This window comes from Cervus elaphus, chromosome 20, assembly GCF_910594005.1.
Source record: "Cervus elaphus chromosome 20, mCerEla1.1, whole genome shotgun sequence".
NCBI lineage: Eukaryota > Metazoa > Chordata > Mammalia > Artiodactyla > Cervidae > Cervus > Cervus elaphus.
The window spans coordinates 102,622,330-102,646,827 of record NC_057834.1 but is presented as its reverse complement, the minus strand read 5'-3'; the positions used below and the strand labels follow the sequence as shown (position 1 = coordinate 102,646,827).

General features: G+C 42.5%; 1 protein-coding gene and 1 non-coding gene across 2 annotated transcripts in view; one reads left to right on the top strand and one right to left on the bottom strand.

Annotated features, from left to right (window-relative positions):
• The window catches only part of ROR1 (receptor tyrosine kinase like orphan receptor 1), a 457,745-nt gene that overhangs the window by 17,712 nt on the left and 415,535 nt on the right, over positions 1–24,498 (top strand). The window lies entirely within an intron of this gene.
• Positions 22,583–22,654, bottom strand: TRNAE-UUC. Its single transcript has one exon. It is a non-coding gene; the product is annotated as a tRNA-Glu (tRNA).

Here is a 24,498-nt window from a genome sequence, read left to right as displayed (position 1 = left end):
TAGTCAAGTATCACTTAATCCTCACAAGGACTGCATTAGGAATGCCCTATTGTTATACCCATTCCATGAGATGGGAAAGCTAAAGCATCATTTATAAGTCAAGCATTCAGATAACTAGGGGAGAAGAAATAGCTCTCTTTTTTATGAGAGTGTATGAAGCAGCCCTGTACAGAGGGAAGACTGCATGGTCTGGAGAGAAAAAGTCTGGATTTGAGCCTGGCCTGCCACTCATCTGCTGTGCAATCTTGGGCAAGTTCCTTAACATCTCTGGGCCTCAATTTCTTGATCTGCATGATGGGCTGATAAAATTTCGGGATTTTTATATATATATATTGAGAAATCCAGGTGAAAGGATGTTGTGAATTGCAAAGCACCATGAAAATGTTCCCTTATTATTATTATTAGAACACCAATTCTCCTTCCTTGTTTCTTGAAAAGAAAGTGAATGAGAGAGAAATGTAAGTTTGCAACTTCCATAATTTCCCCTGTTCTTTTCCTGAAATATTTTCTGCTGACGTCTTTGATGGTAAATCAATTACAGTACCCAGTAAAATTCACAGGCATTTTTCTCAAAGATTAGGAATTCCCTGGTTCAGTTTAGTTCGGTTCAGTTACTCAGTCATGTCCGACTCTTTGCAACCCCATGAACTGCAGCATGCCAGGCCTCCCTGTCCATCACCAACTCCCGGAGTTCACCCAAACTCATGTCCATTGAGTCGGTGACGCAATCCAACACAACCCTCTCTACCCCTGCGTTCGCTTCTCCTCCTGCCTTCAATCTTTGCCAGCATCAGGGTCTTTTCAAATGAGTCAGTTCTTTGCATCAGGTGGCCAAAGTATTGGAGTTTCAGTTTCAACATCAGTCCTTCCAGTGAACACCCTGGTAGCTCAGCTGGTGAGGAATCCACCTGCAATGCAGGAGACCTGAGTTTGATCCCTGGATTGGAACATCCTCTGGAGAACAGCTACCTACTTCAGTGTTCTGGCCTGGAGAATTCCATGAAATGTATAGTACACGGGGTTATGAAGAATTAGACAGGACTGAGCAACTTTCACTTTTTTCTGAAACATTAAGAAGGTATGTAGTGAAGTTGGTGGCATGGCTTCTCACCTTTATTCTAAAGAAATTGTCTGAGGTCTTAGAACGCCTGATCCACTCTCTTCCATAATACTAGGCTTCCTGTCATCCCCAAGCCTAGAATTTTCTGAAAGTTTTCTCTAATTTTGCATTGTGTAGATAGTAGGTGCTCAATAAGTTTTAAATAAGTGACCTTAAATTACTGTGGGCCTTAGGAAGAATCACTACATGAGCCCTAGGAAGGATCACTATGAGCAAAGCTAGTGGAAGTGATGGAATTCCAGTTGAGCTATTTCAAATCCTAAAGATGATGCTGTTAAAGTGCTGTACTCCATATGCCAGCAAATTTGGAAAACTCAGCCATTGGCCACAGGACTGGAAAAGGTCAGTTTTCATTCCAATCCCAAAGAAAGGCAATGCCAAAGAATGTTCAAACTACTGCACAATTGCACTCATCTCACACATTAGCAAAGTAATGCTCAAAATTCTCCAAGCCTGGCTTCAACAGTATGTGAACCATGAACTTCCAGATGTTCAAGCTGGATTTAAAAAAGGCAGAGGAACCAGAGATCAAATTGCCAATGTCTGTTGGATCATAGAAAAAGCAAGAGAGCTCCAGAAAAACATCTACTTCTGCTTTATTGATTATGCCAAAGCCTTTGACTATGTGGATCACAAGAAACTGTGGAAAATTCTTAAGGGGATGGGAATACCAGACCACCTAACCTGACTCCTGAGAAATCTGTATTCAGGTCAAGAAGCAACAGTTAGAACTGGACATGGAACAACAGACTGGTTCCAAAGAGGGAAAGGCTATATGTTGTCACCCTGCTTATATAACTTATATGTAGAGTAAATCATGCAAAATGCTGGGCTGGATGAAGCACAAGCTGGAATCAAGATTGCTGGGAGAAATAGCAATAACCTCAGGTATGCAGATGATTACCACCCTTATGGCAGGAAGTGAAGAGGAACTAAAGAGCCTCTTGATGAAAGTGAAAGGGGAGAGTGAAAAGCTGACTTAAAACTCAACATTCAGAAAATGAAGGTCATGGCATCTAGTCCCATCACTTCACCGCAAATAGTGAAACAATGGAAACAGTGACAGACTTTATTTTCTTGGGCTCCAAAATGACTGCAGATGGTGACTGCAGCCATGAAATTAAGAGACATTTTGCTCCTTGGAAGAAAAGCTATGACCAACCTAGATAGCATATTAAAAAGCAGAGACATTACTTTGCTGATTAAGGTCCGTCCATAGTCAAAGCTATGGATTTTCTATAATCATCTGTGGATGTGAGAGTTGGACTATAAAGAAAGCTGAGCACCGAAGAATTGGTGCTTTTGAACTGTGGTGTTGGAGAAGACTCTGGAGAGTCCCTTGGACTGCAAGTAGATCAAATCAGTCCATCCTAAAGGGAATCAGTCCTGAATCTTCATTGGAAGGACTGATGCTTAGGCTGAAACTCCAGTACTCTGGCCACCTGATGGAAGATCTGATTCATTGGAAAAGACCCTGATGCTGGGAAAGATTGAAGGCAGGAGGAGAAGGGGACGACAGTGGGTGAAGTGGTTGGATGGCATCACCAACTCAATGGACATGAGTTTGAGTCAACTCCCGGAGTTGGTGATGGACAGGGAGACCTGCTGTGCTGCAGTTCATGGGGTCACAAAGAGTTGGATGCAACTGAACTGAACTGAAATAACTGTACCTTTAAAAATTACTTTGTACCTTTGTTAGATAGTCCTGTGGAATGAATGAGTAAGTCCCAGTGGATTTGGAGAAATGAATATTATTATTTGGGGCTATAGAACAGGGCTTCCTCAGTGGCTCAGTGGTAAAGAATCTGCCTCTAATTTAGGAGATGCAGGATAGACACACCCTATCACACTAGGGTGTGATACCTGCGTCTGGAAGACCCCTGGAGAAGGAAATGGCAACCCACTCTGGTATTTTTGCCTGGGAAATCCCGTGGACAGAGGAACCTGGCGGCCTAAGGTCCATGGGGTCGCAGAAGAGTTGGACATGACTGAGTGACTAAACAACAGTAGAATGGGTAACTGAGTAAAGGGACCTATCCCAAACTGAATAATTCCCGTGAGCTGTTTTATTTCTGGAGAGGATTGCTTTTCTTCCACTCCGGTGGTGGTGGGACAGTAAGTTCGTTTGGCTGTCAACTGATGGAATACCTATGCTGCTCCAGGCACAGTGCAGGATTCTGGGGAAACAGTAGTGTTTGTTCTCGGGAATGCTCTTAGGACATGCTCAGGACATGATCTCTAATCTGAGTGCTGGCTCTGCACCACCTGGCACCTCCAGAAAATGCAGAGGTTGTGGCTGCTTCATCGTCACCTGCTGACAACTGGCAGGCATGTGCCCATCTATCTGGCACAACACCCAGTGCCTGTGATCAGACCCGAGCCATTGGGTCTGCGTTTTGTTTCCGCCAGCATGGCAGTGGCTTCCTGTGATAAGCTCCATCTTGGCTGGGATGCGTCCTTCCCTGCGGTTGGGATAACAGCCTCCTGGCGATGGTGTTTAATCTTAGGAGAGGTGGGGCCCCCAGGGAAAGAATGCTGTCTCTCACTGTGTGCATCTAGGATTAGGCAGAGCTGCCTGCTGCTAACACAATTAGGTGAGGGCGAAGGCTGATCCCTGGGACAGGATTCATGGCGCTGAGCTTCCTGTGTGCCCCCAAGAAGGCCTTGCTCCTTGTCACAGCTTCTTACAGTTGAAGGGGGCTCCTGACAAAGTGAAATGAGACAGAGTCAAAATACTGACCTAGGAGTCAGGTAAACTAGTTTAGCAGACTGACCTTGAACAAACCTCAAAGCCCCAGTTTCCCCATCTGTAAACTTGGGGTGCTAATGATATCTACCTCATTACCTTTGGTGAGGATGGACTAGGATAAAGCTCCCAGACCCCTGTCAGATACTGAACACACAATAACTCTGAGGTCAAGTTGCCATGTTACAGGTGAGGAGCCTGAGGCCCCCACTGACATTGGTCAGAATGAACTCCCTAGAATTCCTCAGTGCAGGAGTCTGGGGTGAAACTTGGCTTTCCCTGCCTCCAGCACTGGGCCACGAATAAACCAGTCTCCTTCTCTGCTGGATGGGGTGGTGGCCTGTGAGTCCTGTTACCTGGCCTGGAGGCAGAGGATGAGGAAGGACTGGGGTAGGTCTGCAACAGATGTCAGAGTCTAGAGGTGCTGTGTCCATCTGGACCACTAACTGGGCCCCACATCACTTGAAGGTCAAACTGAATTTCCTTATCTGTAAAATAAGGTGGCTCAGACAGTAAAGAATCTGCTTGCAATGGGGGAGCCTGGGGTTTGACCCCTGGGTTGGGAAGATCCCCTGGAGAAGGGAATGGCAACCCACTCCAGTGTTCTTGCCTGGAGAATTCCATGGACAGAGGAGCCTGGCAGGCTATAGTCCATGTGGTCTCAGAGTTGGCCACAGCTGAGTGACTAACACTTGACTGGCCCTTCCAGCTCTAAAATTTTTTTAAGAAGCCTGGTGGAGGAAGCAGAGAACCAGAAGGAAGAAGGGGAGGAAACATACCAATATTATCTGATAAAAGACTAGAATTTTCTAAATCCTGACTACATATCAGTTGCAGATGTGACTGGTGATGGAAGTAAAGTCCGATGCTGTAAAGAGGACTAGGAACCTAGGACATAGGAACCTAGAATGTTAGGTCCATGAATCAAGGCAAATTAGAAGTGGTCAAACAGGAGATGGCAAGAGTGAGCATCGACATTTTAGGAATCAGCAAACTAAAATGGACTGGAATGGTTGAATTTCACTCAGATGACCATTATATCCACTACTGTGGGCAAGCATCCCTTAGAAGAAATGGAATAGCCATCATAGTCAACAAGAGAGTCTGAAATGCAGTATATGAATGCAGTCTCAAAAATGACAGAATAATCTCTGTTCGTTTCCAAGGCAAACCATTCAATATCATGGTAATCCAAGTCTATGCCCCAACCAGTAATGCTACAGAAGCTGAAGTTGAATGGCTCTATGAAGACCTACAAGACCTTCTAGAACTAACACCAAAAAGGGTGTCCTTTTCATTATAGGGGACTGGAATGCAAAAGTAGGAAGTCAAGAGATACCTGGAGTAACAGGCAAATTTGGCCTTGGTGTACAAAACAAAGCAGGGCAAAGGCTAACAGAGTTTTGCCAAGAGAACGCACTGGTCATAGCAAACACCCTCTTCCAACAATGCAAGAGAAGACTCTACACATGGACATCACCAGATGGTCAATACCAAAATCATATTCATTATATTGTTTGCAGCCAAAGATGGAGAAGCTCTATACAATCAGCAAAAACAAGACTGGGAGCTGACTGTGGCTCAGATCATGAATTCCTTATTGCCAAATTCAGACTGAAATTGAAGAAAGTAGGGAAAACCACTAGACCATTCAGGTATGACCTAAAAGTGGAAGTGACAAATAGATTCAAGGGATTAGATCTGACAGAGTGCTTGAAGAACTATGGATGGAGGTTCATGACATTGTACAGGAGGCAGTGATCAAGACCATCCCCAAGAAAAAGAAATGCAAAAAGGCAAAATGGTTGTCTGAGGAGGCTTCACAAATAGCTGAGAAAAGAGAAGTGAAAGGCAAAGGAGAAAAGGAAAGCTATATCCATCTGAACGCAGAGTTCCAAAGAACAGCAAAGAGAGATAAGAAAGCCTTTCTCAGTGATCAGTGCCAGGAAATAGATGAAAAAAATAGAATGGGAAAGACTAGAGATCTCTTCAAGAAAATTAGAGATACCAAGGGAACATTTCATGCAAAGATGGGCACAATAAAGGACAGAAATGGTATGGACCTAACAGAAGCAGAAGATATTAAGAAGAGGTGGCAAGAAAACACGGAAGAACTATACAAAAAAGATCTTCACAAGCCAGATAATCATGATGGTGTGATCATTCACCTAGGGTCAGATATTCTGAAATGCGAAGTCAAGTGGGCCTTAGGAAGCATCACTACGAACAAAGCTAGTGGTTGTGATTGAATTCGAGTTGAGCTATTTCAAGTCCTAAAAGATGATGCTGTGAAAGTGCTCCACTCAATATGCCAGCAAATGTGGAAAACTCAGCAGTGGCCACAGGACTGGAAAAGGTCAGTTTTCATTCCAATCCCAAAGAAAGGCAATGCCAATGAATGTTCAAAGTACTACACAATTGTACTCTTCTTACACATTAGCAAAGTAATGCTTAAAATTCTCCAAGCTTGGCTTTAACAGTACATGAACTGTGAACTTCCAGATGTTTAAGCTGGATTTAGAAAAGGCAGAGGAACCAGAGATCAAATTGCCAACAGCTGTTGGAACTTCGAAAAAGCACGAGAGTTCCAGAAAAACATCTACTTTACTTTACTGACTATGCCAAAGCCTTTGACTATGTGGATCACAACAAACTGTGGAAAATTCTGAAAGAGATGGGAATACCAGACCACTTGACCTGCCTCCTGAGAAATCTGTATGCAGGACAGGAAGCAACAGCTAGAACTGGACATGGAACAACAGACTGGTTCCAAATTGGGAAAGGAGTTTGTCAAGGCTGCATATTGTCACCGTGCTTATTTAACTTAAATGCAGACTACATCATTTGAAATGCCAAGCTGGTTGAAGCACAAGCTGGAATCAAGATTGCTGGGAGAAATAGCAATAACCTCAGATATGCAGATGACACCACCCTTATGGCAGAAAGCGAAGAAGAACTAAAGAGCCTCTTGATGAAAGTGAAAGAGGAGAGTCAAAAAGCTGGCTTAAAACTCAAAATTTAGGAAATAAAGATCATGGCATCTGGTCCCATTGCTTCATGGCATATGATAGGGTAATAATGTAAACAGTGACAGACTTTATTTTCTTTGGCTCGAAAATCACTGCAGATGGTGACTACAGCCATGAAATTAAAAGACGCTTGCTGCTTGGAAGAAAAGCTATGACCAGCCTAGATAGCATATTAAAAAGCAGAGACATTACTTTGCCAACAAAGGTTTATCAGCCAAAGCTATGGTTTTTCCAGTAGTCATGTATGGATGTGAGAGTTGGAGCATAAAGAAAGCTGAGTGCCAAAGAATTGATGCTTTTGAACTGTGGTGTTGGAGAAGACTCTGGAGAGTCCCTTGGACTTCAAGGAGATCAAACCAGTCAATCCTAAAGGAAATCAGCCCTGAATATTCATTGGAAGGAGTGATGCTGAAGCTGAAACTGCAATACTTTGGCCACCTGATGCAAAGAGCTGACTCTTTGGAAAAGACCCTGATGCTTGGAAAGATTGAAGGGGGGAGGAGAAGGGGACAATGGAGGATGAGGTAGTTGGATGGTATCACCAACTCAATAGACTTGAGTTTGTGTCAACTGCGGGAGTTGGTGATGGACAGGGAGGCCTGGTTTGCTGCAGTCCATGGGGTTGCAAAGAGTTGGATATGACTGATCGACTGAACTGAACTGACCACACATCAGGGATTGTGCTGGCCACCAGGGATACATCAAACCAAAACATCATCTGTTTTCTAGGGGCTCCTGGACAGTGGGGTCAGGTGGGCAGCAGAGATGCAGAGAGACATGCAAATAAATGAGAATCTGTGTTGATCTGTGCCTTAAGAGAAATACGAATGTTGAGTGGTGGGCCTCAGACGAGGCTGTCATTTGCTGTCATGTGGCTACCTGTTCGCCTGCAGAACCATCAGCATACAAGGAATGACTGAATGTGGTGCAGTGAAGGGGAGCCAGAGCCCTGCATGTGGGGATGGGGAGCTTGTGGTTGAAAGGGCAGGTTCAGGAAGGTTGAGTGGGAGGGGCAGCATGGTTTACATTCTTCTAGTTAGAAACCATCAGAAACTCCACTGAGAGGGGCTCTCTCAGCTCTAGAACTTATTGGTGTCTCCTCTTGCAAAGGGGAACATGAGTTATACCTTTCAGTGGTACCTTTCTGTCCTCTTGGTTTCCAAAGTGTGGCAAGACCCAAACCCAAAGTATTTGCACTAAAGTTGTTAATTTTAACCAAGTGGTAGAATATAATCAAAATGTGAGATAGCTGAAATGCTGCCAATTTTTCTTCTCTTTTAGGTTGTTTTCTGTCCTTTTAGACAAAGTTCTGTTGAAAACCTGGCGAACGTGTGACTGTAGGTGGGGGACGTGACACTTTCGTGGACCTACTATGTACCTGGGCCTCTGCTAATTAATTTCATGGAGCAAGCTTCCTTGAGCTCTTAAGATTGTTAAAATACAGTTGCAAACCCCAGAAGACTTGGGAGTGATTTCTGAGTGGTGGGAGGGCGAGGGAGGCTTTGAAGCCATCCTATTTGAACACTTAGGCGGCTAAGTGCAACTCTTCAAACACTTCACGTGTCTTCAATGGTCCAGTGTAAAGGATATTCAGGAACATAAATCCCTGCTGGTAATGGGATAAAAACCCCTTTATTTCCTCCCTAAATATTGATTTAGAATAATAGCTTGTTTTGAACTTTCTCCCAGCAAATTAATTTTTAATTTAGAAAAGTACCTCTAGGGAAAACTTAGCATATAGGTACAATTTTGGAGGTGTGTCTCCTTATAGAAATCAAAAAGGGGGAAAAAGGTAAAGACATTACTCTAATTAGAATGTGCCCTCCCCCCACACCTCCCCTGAGATTAATCCACTGACACATGATTTTGAGTATCTTTGTAAGACTTTGTGCTAGAAACTGAGGGAGAGACTACAATTTAGCTTCTGTCCTCTAGGGTGTGTGTGTGTGTGTGTGTGTATTTATTTATATATGTATGTGTGTTGTGTTTCATGGGAAAAGAAGATGAGATTTTTTTTTTTTCCCAGAAACTTTGTTTTGAGGAGAGAGAAAGGATGATATTGGGCATAGCCGAAGAGCTCTGGCCTAAAAGTCAACAACCTTGCACTCTTCTCCTAACCCTGCCTTTAACAAGCTGTGTGACAGCAGATAAGACCTTTGCCTTTTCTGACTCTCAGGTTCTTTTCTGCAGAGCAGTGGGACTGGAGACCAGCAGCATCTCCATCACCTGGGAGCTGGTTTGGAAGGAAGGGAGAGCCTGAGGCTCCTCTCCAAGTCTGTTTGATCAGAATCTGCATTCTAACAAGACCTTCAGGTGACCTGTGTGAAAATTAAAGTTTACAGCATTGCTTTAAAGAATGATCCCTACTCTAATATTCTAGTATTTTGTGTTTTTTCCTAATATGTAGTAAAACCCATTTATGAAGAATTTATTCAGGACTGAGCCAGGCACTCTTGCCCTGCAAAAGTGTACTCTGTTAGAAAAAGATTTAAAGGCAGATAGATGGGCAAATAGCTATATATTCAGCTCCCAAAGCTATATATACATGTTTCTCTTTTGCCTTGTGTTTTAGATGTTGGCAGTATGGTAAGAGCAGTGAGAGGGGGGGAGAGGAGCTGGGAAGTCAGGGTGACTGAAGGTGGGGTTGGCATTGGACTGGGCCTTCTGAGCTGGCAGGTGGCACAGCCCCCAGCTCAGGTCCTCAGAATCTTCAGAAGGGTCTGAGGATCAAGCACCATCAATGATTGCAAAAGAATATTTCATGTTTTCAAATATATATGTATGTTGCTTTGATGAACTGAAAATAAATTCATAGTGACTTTCTGATAGTCTATGTTTTCCTAATGAATTGATCAGTCAGTCGCTCAGTCATATCCGCTCGGTCATGTCCAACTTTTGCGACCGCACGGACTGTAGCCAACTAGGCTCCTCTGTCCGTGGAATTCTCCAAGCAAGAATGCTGGAGTGGGTAGCCATTCCCTTTTCCAGGGAATCTTCCTGACCCAGAGATTGAACCTGGGTCTCCCACATTGCAGGCAGATTCTTTACTGTCTGGGCCACCAGGGAAGCCCAATTAATTGATACTAAATGTTAAATCTACTAGATGGGAGAGGGAGTCTCCATGAATTTTTGCATTGAAAGGAGTCTTCTCGCTTGAAACCAGTGGGAAGTACTGGAATAGGGAATAATAGTTGACAACAGGATGATGGAAATAACTAACTTTGAGAGCTTTCTCGATACCAGGCATTGTGCCTTATGTAAGAAAGGAGCTTAGGCATCTGCTCATAAATTTATGGATAAGGAAATGGTGGTATGGTGACTGGATTCAAGTCCTACCTTGAGGTAGTGATGAGTAGATATAGGACTAGATTCAGGCATCCTGGCTATTGGCCAGGTTTGTATCTGCTGCGCTAGACTTTGTGGCTTGTCGGTCTAGTGCGCTGTGGTAGAATGTGCAGGACTGTTGGGTAGAGAGGAGGAAATTTTCCTGTGTTCCTGTGGGAGTCACAGACTGGCAGAGTCTGGAGGGCCTCATGGCATCTGGGCTCCTCACTGTATTTACAGGTGAGCACGCCTGGTCCAGCGAGGGAAAGGTACTTGTCCACGGTCACACCAGCAGCTGGGTTATTTAGTTCTCCTTCTATCTGCAAGTTAGCTCTTTACAGATAAACTTTTTCACAAGAGCATTGGGTAAGTGAAACCAAGTGAATGTGTTTTCTCATATTGTATCTCAGATTTTTGTGAAGATTTATGTATCTTTTAAAGGGATTTAAAGTAGTCACTGGTAATTATAAGCACTCAAATGATTGTAATAACAATTTTTAGTTTATTATTTTTTAATCAAGTCCTATGTGTGAAATTTAGTAGCAGTTTTTTTTTTTTTTTAAACTGGAATTAATTACAGCCTTGAGTTTTCCTATCATGTTCTCTATCTAAATGATGACCTTTGGGAGGGCAGACTACCAAATTCTTATTCACTGAAAATAGTACCACGTGATCATTGGAAAACATATAGCATAAAGGGACAAAGTCACTGTTGGCCATTGGGGCAACTGCATCCATCTTATACCCACGACTAAGACAATCATTGAACAGAGAAGCTGTCTGCTAAGCAGTAGGTCTCCTGATCCTCAGAAAATAAGAATAGAAGAACCATTGTCCAGGAGGGTGTCAAGTGGTACAATTTTTACTGATCTAGCAAAGTGGAAATTAGGTTAGAATCAGGATCAGCTTTGTGGGCATGCAACCTGTGCACCTTGAGCCTGGTCCCTGCCCTCTGCCTCTGCAGTGGTTTAATGCTCTGCTGTTGCAGTCCTGAAATTCTTAATGTTATTTTGAACACGGGGACTTGCCTTTTTCATTTTGCTCTGAGCCTTGCAAATTATGTAACTGGTCTTGGTTAGAATAATTCAGAATCAGGACCAAGAGCCCCTGAGGAGCAAGTCAGTGGGGACTGCAGCCTTTTGGGAAGAGCTGGAGGGTGAGGAGGAGGCCTGACCTCTTGTGGTGGTATACCGGCTTGTGTGCTTGACAGACAGCCTGCGGTCAGGAAGGAGGGCAGGGTGGATCTCTCGCCGTCCCACTACTGCCTTGTGATGATAGACAGGTCACTAGCCTCTCGACCAGTCTCCTTTGTGTCCCCAGCCCCAATCACACATAGTACTTAGCCCATAGTAGGTACTAATACTTTGTGGCTGGTTACTGCTGTAATGCACCATTGGTAGATAAACTTTGAAAAAGTAGATTGAAGCTCTTTGTGTGAATTGCATTATAAGCTTTTCTATTTTCAGTGTTATCACTATACCTCATGTTTGGATGATCCAGGGGCCTTACATTAATTTCCCTGCCCGTGATCTCTTCTTTATATTAATCCAGCTAGCTAGATGACCTTTCCCAGATCCATCACCAGTAAACACATGACCTTAGACACATTTATTAAAGGTTTCTGTCTCAATTCCCTCATCTGTATAAAAAAAGATGATTATGTCTGCCGTTAAGGCTTTTAGGAAGTCTGGAGATAGTACAGTGTAAAGCCCTAGGAAGAATAGTGACTGGCACATAATATGTGGTCAATTAAGAGTAGTTTTTCTTCTTATAAAATTATAAGATTATATATATTTATATATAATGTATGAATGATATACAAACAGCTTTCATCATGTACTTGCCCTCCTCAAAAATATCTTCAGTGGCTCCCTATTTCCATGGCCATGGAGGGGCAAGCACTGCATAATTTAGCTGCAGTCTGCATTGCCTAACTTTTCCCGTTAGTATTCTAGAAGTTGCTAGAATATGAGAACTCCTTGGTCTGGAATTCTGTGTCATCTCTCCAGTGCCCAGGAGAGTGCTGGGCATATAGTGTCTGTGTGGTTGTTGACTGCTGACCACGATGTATTTCAGGAATGTACTGCGAGGCTGCTTGTTTTCCATCTGTTTATACCTCTTAGCTCCTTCAAATTGGAAATGGATTATGATTTTGCATTTGAATCAGGAGCAGGAAAAAACACCCATCCTTCATCTCCTGTTTTTGTTTTTGTTTTTTTTAAACAGCCACCGTCAGTCTCTACTGGGATTGTTTGTTTACATGTTTGACTCCCCTTCTGAGCTGTGAGCTCTGAGTAGGGAGGAATGGTGTTTAATTCACCTTTATATCTTCAATGCCCAGCATGTGGGGTCTGGCACAAATGAAAGAGACATTCATTAAATATTTGTCAGATCAATGAATATTGGAAAGCTCAAATTTTTATGGCAGACAAGGGAGATAGTGGGAGCCTTCTTTTTTTTACTAGAAAAACATTGTTTATTAGATCTGAATGGATCATTTAGAAAATATGCAGTTGGCTATCTTTTTTGGTCAAAGAAGAAAATCAGTATAAAATGCTTAATTAAAAGCAGAGGCTAACATTTCCCCTTTTAATGAAGGCAGGATCATGAGTATTTTCCTTTCCTTAGCCCAGATGGGCAGGCAGCCAGGCCCAGAGACAGGGCTGCTATGCAGACAGATAAGAAGGTTTGACATTACGAGGACTGGGTCCTGGGGTTACCCTGGGTCCATCTTTGCTTCAGTGTTTCTCCTCAGGGATGTTGAAAATTTGAGAGGCATTACTTCCTTTAAGATACTCCAAAGACATTGCCAACTGCTTAACATGTTTTGCTTTGTTACCTATAAGATTACCATTTGTTTGTGAACTTAAAATGGCAGGTTTTGCAGGAGTATGTTCTGAATTTGAAGTTCAAAATCCCAAGAGGTGTGGATCTTTTTTCTTGTTCTTCTTGGTGCTCCTGGGTTGGGCCCTTAATCAATGGGATGCCTGGAGCTCTTTCCCACACAACATCTGCAGGGTGGGTCCTGACCTGGGTGTAAGAAGCTGATGAGGACCTGCATTTAGGGAGGCAAGGAGGACAGTGATGTTCTGAATGATCTCTGAAATGAAATTCGGGCCCTCTGAGAAGGACAGTGAGTGAGTGGGCATGCTCAAGGACAGGACACTGCTGCTCATTGTGGTCTGAGGACCAGCAACATCAGCATCGCCTGGGAGCTTGTTAGAAAGGCAGGGTCTCAAATGCTACCCCTCCCACTGCCCCTCCCCCACACACTCTCGCCTTCTCTTATTAAATCAGACTCTGCATTTTACCAAGATTCCCAGGTGATCCGTATGCATATTAACATTTTAGAAGCACTGCTCTGCTGAGAAAGTCTTTCCTTGAAGTTTGATTGGCTTTTGGGGATTTTAGAATGTAGCATAATCCCTGATCCCAGAACTGTCTTAAATACCAGAACTGCCACCATGAAGGTATTACGTGACCCTTTTTAATCTTAGATTTTTTCATCAATGATATGTTTTGCTAATTTTTAATGTATTTTTGAAAAAGATCGATTTATTTTATTTATGGCTGCACTGCTGCGCACAGGCTTTCTCTAGTTGTGTCGGATGGGGGCTACTCTTGTTGCAATGCACAGGCTTCTCATTGTGGTCGCTTCTGTTGTTGCAGAGCATGGGCTCTGGGAACGTGGGCTTCAGTAGTTGCAGTGCACAGGCTCAGTAGCTGTGATGCGGGGCCTTAGTTGTGCTGCGGAATTTGGGATCTTCCCAGACCAGGGATCAAACCTGTATCCCCTGCCTTGGTAGGCAGGTTCTTAACCACTAGACCACCAGGGAAGCCCCTTTTGTGTAAGTTAAATGAAATAATGTAATGCTCTTAGCTTATAGCAGGATCTTAATAAATATTACTTGCTGATACTATTTTTTATTTGACTTTATTTTTAATATATTTTTATCAGGTTATTTTATCTGAACCCTAGTGCAAACCATTCAACTATTTATTATGAATGGAGAATAGCTGTGCTATCATTACTGAAATGTTGTAATTTTGCATTAATTTTGCCTTTTGCATGATGAATGAATGGCCTTAAAGAATCCATAGCTTCTGAACCTCAGAGTACTATGTGAAATATATGCTTCCAGAAAACTCCATCAAAACTTTTTTGAAAAAAAGTTTTGACCTACGACCCAGCAATTGTACTGGTAAACTTTTGTCCCAGATGTATGAAAACTTGCATCTCTGTGAAAGCCTGTGCATGATTGTCTATAATAGCATTATTTGTAATAGTCAAAACTTGGAAACAATTCAGGTGAATGGTTAAAGTGTGGTACCTCCATATCATGAAACACAACTCAGCGATAACAAGATGTGAACAGTGTCATGTGCAGCAACTAGGAGAGGTTTCATGGGAGTTATTCTGAATGAACAAAAACTAATCTTAAAAAATATGTGTGTATAACATTCTCAAAATAACAAAATTTTAGAGATGGAGAACAGATTAATGGTTGCCCGGCACTGGGGACGGGGTTGGGGATACTGTGAGCGGATAAATGGGATTATAAAATGGTAGCATGAGGACCTTACTCTGCATCTTGATTGTGATGTGGGTACATGAATTTACACATGAAGAAACTGCATAGACTATAATACACAGTCACAACTGGGCACACATAAAACTGGAAAAATCTGAGTAAAGCCTAGGGATATCCTGAAGTCAATTTCCTGACATTTGTCTTATGTTATAGTTTTATAGTTATGTAGGATGTCACCACAGTGGACACTGGGGGTGGGGTGGTGGGGTGGAGAACATGAGTTCTATTTCTGTGTTCTATTTTTGCAGCTTCCTCTAAATCTATGATTATTTTAAATAAAAAAGTATGGTGCTTGAATGGATGTTTATAGGCATATTGTGCTTTATTTTGCAGGTAGGTTTTTTTTTTTTTTTTTAAACAAATTGAAGGTTTGTGGCAACCCTGTGCTGAGCAAGTCTATCAATGTCTGCTTTCCAACAGCATGTGTTTACTTCCTATCTGTGTCTCATTTTTGGTAATTTTTGTAATATTTTAGACCTTTTCTTTATTATTTGTTATGGTGATCTATCATCAGGGATCTTTGATGTTACTATTGCAGAAACTACAACTCGCTGAGGGCTCAGATGATAAGCAGTTTTTTAGCCATAAAGTATTTTTCAATTAAAGAATGCACATTGGTTTTTTAGGTGTAGTATTCTAGACATTGGGAAACTGAAAAATCCATGTGACTCGTTTTATTGCAATATTCCCTTTATTGTGGAATCTGGACCCAACATGCTGTATCCCCAAGGTATGCCTGTGTTTGGAAAGCATCCTGCCCAGGACTAGCGAAGAAGCCTGGTGAAGCTGAGTAAATGAAGTACACAGACCTTTGTTCTGGACTGCCTTTTCCGTGCCCCTGGGGCAGGACTCTCCTCTGAGCGTGGAGTGGTCATGTCCTAGCCACACACTCTCCTCTTATAAGGAGGTGCCCCTATATCTATCACTCCCCAGGGCTATCTCTTGAGGTCACTACAGTGGACAGTGCTACAATTGAGTGCTCATCTGAAGGCATCCTAAGTAGTCTCCTGGACCTGAATGTTCCCTGAGGTGGCCCCACCTTGGGAATGCTGGAGACACAGTCTAGGGAGCCTGAGACCTTGTCCTTGTGGCTCAGCTCGCTCTTCACGTTTTCATATTAATGTGTCTTTAATGTGTCACCAGCTTTCAGCAGTTTCCTCTCAGTAATGCGGTTAGTCCTTGGGGAACATTCCATAGCCAGATGAACTTTAATCCCTGAATGCTCCAAAAGGGAGGGTTCTTGTTCCTCTTTTGAAGATTCTGTTCCCCCATAAGGAAAGTGCATGATTTAATTAATGGATGAAAGAAAAGGGCCCAAATGGAGCCAGAAAGAAGTCAGCAGCATTGCCACCCACCTGCAGACACACAATAAGATAAAAGAGCACCTGATTAGGGAGGGGAAGGACCCCCAGAGGGAGAGGATTGCAGCGCAGAGGTGGGAGGCCTGAGCTCTAGGACCAGCTCAGGTCATTGACTGTGTGACCTTGAAGCTCAGTTTCTGTGGGATTCTTTTTTTCTTCCTTTTAAAATGGGGATGAGAATATAGATCTTTTCTACCTCCAGACCCTGATGCTGGGAAGGATTGAAGGCAACAGGAGAAGGGGCCGCAGAGCATGAGATGGTTCAATAGCATCACCAGTTCAGTGAACATGAATTTGAGTGAACTCTGGGAGATAGTGAAGGAAGGGAAGCCTGGGATGCTGCAGTCCATGGGATCGCAGGAATTGGACAGGACATAGGGACTGAACAATAGCAAAACCTCCAGAAATGTGTAGATAACAGAAAGAGGAAAGGGGAGTCCACTGCCAAGTTGAAAATGCCCTACAGTGTAACATTTTATGCAGATAATGCACTACCTAGAATGAAACTGCCAAGACAGTTTATGAGAGGAAAGATGAGAGAATACTTGTTCTTGTTTCTTTAAAAAAAACAAAGCAAAAAAGATGCTTTCTTGCTAAAGATTAGTAATCTGTCTTGTCTTATAATGTTCATAATAAAATTATAGTAGTGGTTGTCCATCCATCTATAGGGGCATTTTTCCTCATATAAGATGCTTGTGTCCTTGGCTTATAAGTAAGGCACACTGTGCTGGTCTTTGGAGACTTAGAACATAGTAAAGGTTCTAAGGCCCTGCAACAGAAAAATCTGTTTGACTTTGTTTAGTCTAGTAATTCCTTAGTGTATTACCAGTGGATCCCCTTCCTGCCCCCTGACTTTCTCTTAAGATTTTTATATACCTGGATTAAGTACCCTGGACTAGCATTCAGCTCAGCAATACTTTGAAATGAGTTCTTGAGGGGTTAGCTTGTTTGTGCCTTTCATATGTTATACATTTTGTAAATAATTTAGTTTTTCTTTCTCTACCTTGGCTTCAAGGAAACTCAGAGAAAATTCATAACTTCCATTTTAGAATATTGTGACCTTCTTATTTTTGTACTATAGTTTCCTGGTTTTATTTCCTTGTCTTATTGATATATTTACGGGCCCTGACTTAAAATGCTGGTTATTATCTTTTTTGTTATATTGTAAGCAACTTTAAATTTTTTCTGGGTAAGATGGGCTATGAATATAAAGAAACAACAAACTACTACTACTAATATAAATAATCTAAAAATGACACTAACTGGTCTTTACTGAGTAGTAAACACTAAAAAAAACAGTGTTAAAAACAAACACAGTTATTTGTAAGGGCAGTGTACTGGGTCCTTTGCATAAACAACTTCTTTATTTGATCGAAGTGTTCCTTGATTTTATCCTAAGAAGTTTCAGATCTCAGGAGTCCAGTTTAGAGTCTCAGAATCTTACAATTAGGAGGGACTTTCGAGAGCATCCAACCTTAAGAAATAACCCTGAGGGAGGTGAAAGTCTAACCATCCAGGGCAGATGGTCTTCTGAGGTTCTCCATGGCAACCTGCAGCTAATCTCTGCCCTTCTGCCACTTCTGGGAAAATTGCTTTAGGGAAATGCAGTTTTAACTGGGACCATGAAATCATTAATGATAGGAAAGGTGGGGTTTGGGTGGCTTGTATTTGGAATGTGGAGATTCAGTGGCTGTCTCTCTTGGGGAGCCGCTGCCGCATGCTCGGATTATCTAGGACGATTTCTGCTTGATGAAAGAAGAGGGTAGGATCTTCCTCCACCCAGTTGGGCTCTGCAGGGCTCTCTCATGTATTGAGCTGGTACTAACATCTGTCTTCGTTCTCCTGCCTTCACAGTCCAACATCTCATTCAAGATCTGTCCTGTGGGCAGGAGGCAACTGATGTTATTCTTCCTCCTCTAGAGCCATTTCTGGCTGTCTTAGGCTTCAGAGAGCTTTTCCACATTTGGCACTGGGCTTTGCAATTCCTTACTGCATCACCCTTTCATGCGTTTGTGTTCTCTCGTCTCCTTGACTAGCCTGGACCCTCCTGAGGGCAGGGCTGATGCCATAGCCTCAGTTGTTTCTCAAGTCCAGTGCATATTGATCCTGGGTGGGGATATTTGCTGCTCCTGTTGATTGAGGTCAGTCCATAGTTTCTAAACATGAGCAGAATGCAGGGCTCTTTGCTGGTCTCTGGTAATACAAAGGTGCAGGGACACTTTTCAGGTTGTAGTAATAACTCTGAGCTCTTTGAGGGGAAGGACTAGGATTTATTCATCGCTGCCTCCCGTACCCAGCACACTGCCTGATGTACAGACGTGCGCAGAGGCTGCTACCTGTTTCTCCCAGTGCTTATAGCTGTTGCTGTGGTTGCTGTTCTCTTTTTCCTCCTCCCTCCCTTCTCTCTCTTCTCCTCCTCCATCTATAATAACAGGAGCTTTCTCTGGACACATTTCCCAGCTCTCCTTGCCGCTGAATATGGTCCTGTGACCAGGTTTTGGCCAAAGGAATGTGAGCAGAGGTAATATGTTTTAACTTCTGAGTTGTGCTCTTAGAAGCAAACAAGTGAGCCATCTCTTACTGTTTTTTCTCCTTGGGCTGGAATGTGTGTGGACAGTCTTCAGTTGTATGAGTAAAGGTGACACTTTCAGAATGGCAGAGCAATGAGATGGAAGAATTCTGGGTCCTTGTTACCCTTGAGTTGTCTGAAGAGTAAACACTGTTTAAAAAAAAAAAACAGTGCTAAAAATAAACACAGTTATTGGTCAGACACTGTACTGGGACCTTTGCATAAACAACTTCTTTATTTGATTGAGATATTCCTTAGTTTTATCCTAAGAGGTTTCAGATCTCAGGAGTCCAATTTAGATTCTCAGAATCTTACAATTAGGAGGGACTTTTGAGAGCGTCCAACCTTAAGAAATAACCCTGAGGGAGGTGAAAGTCGTCATCCAGGACTGAAAGTTGTTCAGTCCTGTCCGACTCGTTGTGACCTCATGGACTGTAGCCCTCCAGGCTCCTCTGTCCATGAGATTTCCCAGTCAAGAGTGCTGGAGTGAGTTGCAGATTCCTGTTCAAGGGGATCTTCCCAGCTCAGAGGTTGAACCCGCTTCTCCTGTGTTGCAAGTGGATTCTTTACCACTGAGCTACCTGTACTGAATAACTGGACTTTTTATTTCAAAAAGAGTGTGTATGAGAAAGAAACTTCTACCTTGTTTAAGTTTTTGTAATTTTGGGTTTCTTGGTACAACAGTCTGTTTTGTATTCTAGTTAATTTAGTAATTAATAGTTCTATTCTAATTAATTCAGTAATCAGTAATTGTATTCTAATTAATTCAGTAATTTGGTGTTTAGTAAATGGCTGGTGCATCAATGAATGAATGAATGAATGAATGAATACTTGCCTTACCTTTATTACCATATAGTTTTAGTAGCAGCCCAGTGCACACATTTATGTTGGGAAAGAAAGTCTCTCATGTGACTTTCACCTACATTTCACTGGCCAGAACTGTGTCAGATGCAGAGGAGGCTGTAAATTTGAGTTTCACTTTCTAGTCTCTATAGATAAAGAGGCTAAAAAGGGTGTAAGAGAGGGGAGGAATCAGTAAACCAATCTATAGTGCCTCTCAGCCACATAGCTTTGACTTATATTGTTTAGAAGTACAGGACTTAAATTTTTTTTTTTTTTAATTTAAAAGAAGTATATAAGCCACATAATTTGAGTATTGCCAGGAAGAGATATGGTTCTTATCCCAGATGAACCGGATTCTAGGAAGATAAGATGTCTTCAAAAGAACACAGATAATTATCAGTAGGGACCCTGGGGCTAGATGTGGTCCTCCTGTCATACAACTTGATCCACGGCCACCTGGAACTGACTACAAAGGGATATTGATGCCAAGGCCACCTGCTGGATTCAGTGTCTTAAATGCTTTCTTTGGAGCCATAGCCAGTCCTGGATCTGACATTGCAGTGTCTGCAGGTGAGCTGGAAAAGGTAGTGTCAGGGCCATCAAAATTATTCAGCAGATACTTATTAAGCACTTCCACTTACCAGCCTAACTGGGCTGTGGGGACCCAGAAACATGCTCTCTGCCATCATGAGGGAGATGGAAAGACAAACTGATGACCACAGTGTCACGAAGGCTGTGTATGGAATGTCTATACATAATGGGAGCAAAGGAAGACAGAACGTCTTCCAGAAAGAGCAGCAAGATATTTCACCTGAAGCTGAAATATCTCTATTTCAGTGCAAAAGAAACTCCAAAACATCTGAGTGGATCTCAGACACCTGGTCTGCTTCCAAGTTGTGTTTGAATTAGCATCTTGTGTGTCACATGTGCATTGTACTTGTTACTCTGTGGGGAATGTTTCAAAGAAGTCTTGAATTGAGGCACTGTCCCTCTTTGTGGCTAGATTAGGCACTTCAGAAAACCCGAGACCACTTCCAGTCTGACTCTTAGGCAGTGGGATCCTGGAAGGCCAAGTTTCATCAAATGAGTTTTTCTTCTTTTAACTAAAGAGAGAAATTTGCTCCTGAGTATCCTTCACTTTAGGCGGTGGGTATGGAATCCAGAAAGTATCTGTGTAAGAAAATCTTGATAAACTAAAACTATCTCCTTATACCTTTCCATAGGCAAGAATACATTAGACATTTAGCGTTTTACACTTAAAAGATTTTCTTAAAGCAAGGCACACAAGAAGATCAAAGAAGGTCCTCTGATATGCTGACAAAGAAGGTACAGAGAGCTCAATGATGGTTAACTCATCTTAGCAGGGGAAGTTTCAGAAAACGAAGAAAACTCATCAACAGTTTAATTCACCAACTCTTGGATTCCAATGCTGCAAACAGACTGGATGCAGGCAACTTGCCCAGGTTCCATGGAGCTTAAAACCAGGTGTTTGTGTAGGGGGGGGAAAAACATTCAAAATTTATTCAGGAAAAATGTATTCAATTAAGACAAGAGAAGCCCATTTTGAGAATTTAGTACATATGTTCATTTTATAGGTGTGCTGGGAAATTATTAGCAGGTGAATGGATTTGGTCACAAAGCCTTTGGGTTGTTTTGGAGGAAGAATGTTGCTTCTTGGGAAGTGGCCAGAGGAGTCGAGAGATGTTTTGGGAACATTTTCTATTCTCCTTTTTGTTGATGGCTTCCTAGCTGTCTTGGAGTGGGAAATGGCAACCCACTCCAGTATTCTTGCCTGGGAAACCCCATGGACAGAGGAGCCTGGTGGGATACAGTCCATGCGGTTGCAAAGAGTTGGACATGACTGAGCAGCTGAGCACGTCCTAGTAGTCTAGTCCTGAACTTCCTCTCCTGTGTATTAGGAAATCATGTAGAAATAGAAGGTATGCTTCACTACTTAACCATGTCCACAACCAGTGCCGAGTTCTGGAGATGAAAAGGCACAGTTCCAGTCTTTAAAGTGGAGTGGGCACACACACATATAGTGTAAACAGTGTAATATAGCAATAGATGGTATTAGTGTTGTGATTTTGGAGGACTAGTTGTCTTGAGAACGTCATAGAGAAGATGGAACTTAAACTGGATGTTAAAAGTCTTGAAGGTGATTTCCAGGAAAAAGAGATAGGAAAGGACAACTGGGTGGAGGAATCAGCCTGTGCAAAGGCATAGAGGTGTAGAATAGACGGCACTCTTGGGGGAATAGCTGGTGGTTCATTGAGCTGGAGGAAGGGTTTGGGGATGTCTTTGGAGGGTGTTTTAGGGTGATGCTGGACTACAGGGCTACCCAGGTGGTCCAGTGGTAAAGAACCTGCCTGCCAACATAGGAGATGCAAGAGATGTGGGTTCGATCACTGGATTGGGAAGATCCCCTGGAAGGGGGCATGGCAACCCACTCCAGTATTCATGTCTGGAGAATTCCATGGACAGAGGAGCCTGGTGGACTACCGTCCATGGGGTCACAGAGTTGGACATGACTGAAGCAACTTAGCACTCATGATATCCTAGCCTGGGAAATCTAAACTTGAGTTTAAATCTAAACTAAATGAGTTCTCTGTACTCATTGAGGGGCAAAGCCATCCAGAAGTCTGGATGGCTCAAGTAGTTGGCCTGGGAAGAAGAATTGCCTTGCCTTTGGCTCTGCCTCCTCAGGTCCAGTAGTAGTAGTGTTAGTCACTCAGTCATGTCTGACTCTTTGTGACCCCATGGACTGTAGCCTGCCAGAATTCTCTGGCAGGAGAATTGGAATTCTCTAGGCAAGAATAATGGAGTGGGTTGCCATTCTCGCCTTCTCCAGGGGATCTTCCTCAGGGATAGAACCCAGAACTCCTGCCATGAAGGCAGATTCTTTACCATCTGAGCCACTAGGGAAGCCCAATACAAGTCTGATCTGAGCAGGAAGAGGAAGACACCTGTGAGTGCAGACACTGGGAGAAAGAAAGTTTTCCCTGACCAGGAATCAAACCTGGGCCATAGCGGTGAAAGCACTGAATCCTAGCCACTAGACCACCAGGGAGCCTCAGATCCAAGTTGGAATCAATTCCAATAAGTAAAAGCTTTCAGGAAGTAAAACAAGACTCTTTCAGATTGTGTGTAGGGTCATGCCTGACTGTTTGCGACACCGTGGACTCTAGTCTGCAAGACTCCTCTGTCCATGGAGTTTTCCAGGCAAGAATACTGGAGCGGATCGCCATTTCCTACTCCAGGGGATGAAATTTCCCGACCCAGGGATGAAATTCATGTCTCTTGCATCTCCTTCATTGGCAGATGGATTCTTTACCACTGAGTCACCTGGGAAGCCGTCTTTTAGATTAGAGTTGGCAACCTAAAGCCTCCAGGTCAAATGTGGCCTGTGGCTTGTTTTTGTAAATAAAGTTTTATTGGAACATACCCACACACATCCATTTATACATTGTCTATGGGGGTTTCTACGTTACAATGCTGGAGTTGAGTAGTTGCAACAGGGACTGTATGGCCTCAGTCAATTCAGTTTAGCCATTCAGTAGTGTACAACTCTTTGAGACTCCATGGACTGCAGCACACCAGGCTTCCCTGTGCATCACTAGCTCCTGGAACTTACTCAAACTCACGTCCATCGAGTTGGTGATGCCATCCAACCATCTCATCCTCTGTCGTTCCCCTCTCCTCCCACTTTCAATCTTTCCCAGCATCAGGGTCTTTTCAAATGAGTCAGTTCTTCGTATCAGGTGGCCAAAGTATTGGAGTTTCAGCTTCAGCATCAGTCCTGTATGGTCTGCAGTGGCTCAAATACTTACTATGTGGCTCTTTATAGAAACATTTTGCTAATTCCTATTTTAGATTATAAGGTCCAGGAGGGCTGGAAACATAGCTTAGACTCACTATGTTTTGGCTGAATGAATAAATGAATGGATAAATGGAGAGAAATTCTGAATTTGTTAAGTACATAACTTGACAATGAACTTTTTGTGACACTTCAGGTCCCAGTTTCCCTTTAAATAAAATAAGAACAGGAATACTTATGAAATAGGCAGAACTTAGGAGGATTATTTCCTATAATACAACTTTAAGTGTTTAAATGCCATTAAAAATATAACTACCATCTATTAAGCTTTATGTGTGTTGAGTGCTCTATTAAGGCCTTAATTTTTATTGCCTCATTTAATTCTCATACCACTTACTATGAGGGAGGAATTATTGACCTCAATTTATAAATGGAGGAATTCAGCCCAGAGAGGCAAAGTCATCTGCCAAGGTCACACAGCTGGGAAGGGATTGAGCTGTGTCTAACTCCAGTGTGACTTGTTCTGAAACCTTTCCACCAAGTCCCACTGCCTCTGAATGTTGTTAAGTGCTCCTTCTCCTTTTTGAAATAAGAGAAGCAGATATTGGTCTTGGGGGTCTCGAGACATGGAATAGTAAAATGAAAAAGAAAAAGATTGGTTTTAGATTTTTTCTTTTTTTTTAAATTGAAGTTTAATTAATGTACAACTTATTGTATATGTTATAGGTGTACCATATAGTGATTCACCAATTTTAGAGGTAATACTTCGTTTATAGTTATTATAAAATCTTGGTTATATTCCTTGTGTTGTACAATATATCCTTGTGGTTTATTTTCTACATAATAGCTTGTATTGCTTAATTCCTTTCCCCTGTATTACTCCTATCTCCTTCCCTCTCCTCACTGATGACCATTAGTTTGTTCTATATATATGCAAATCTGTTTCTTTTTTATTATATTCTCTAGTTTGTTGTAATTTTTAGATTCCATATGTAAGTGATATCATATGTTATTTGTTTTTCTGTGTCTGACTTATTTCACTTATCATAATACCCTGAAAGTCCATCCATGTTGTCACAAGGTTACAAGTGGCAATG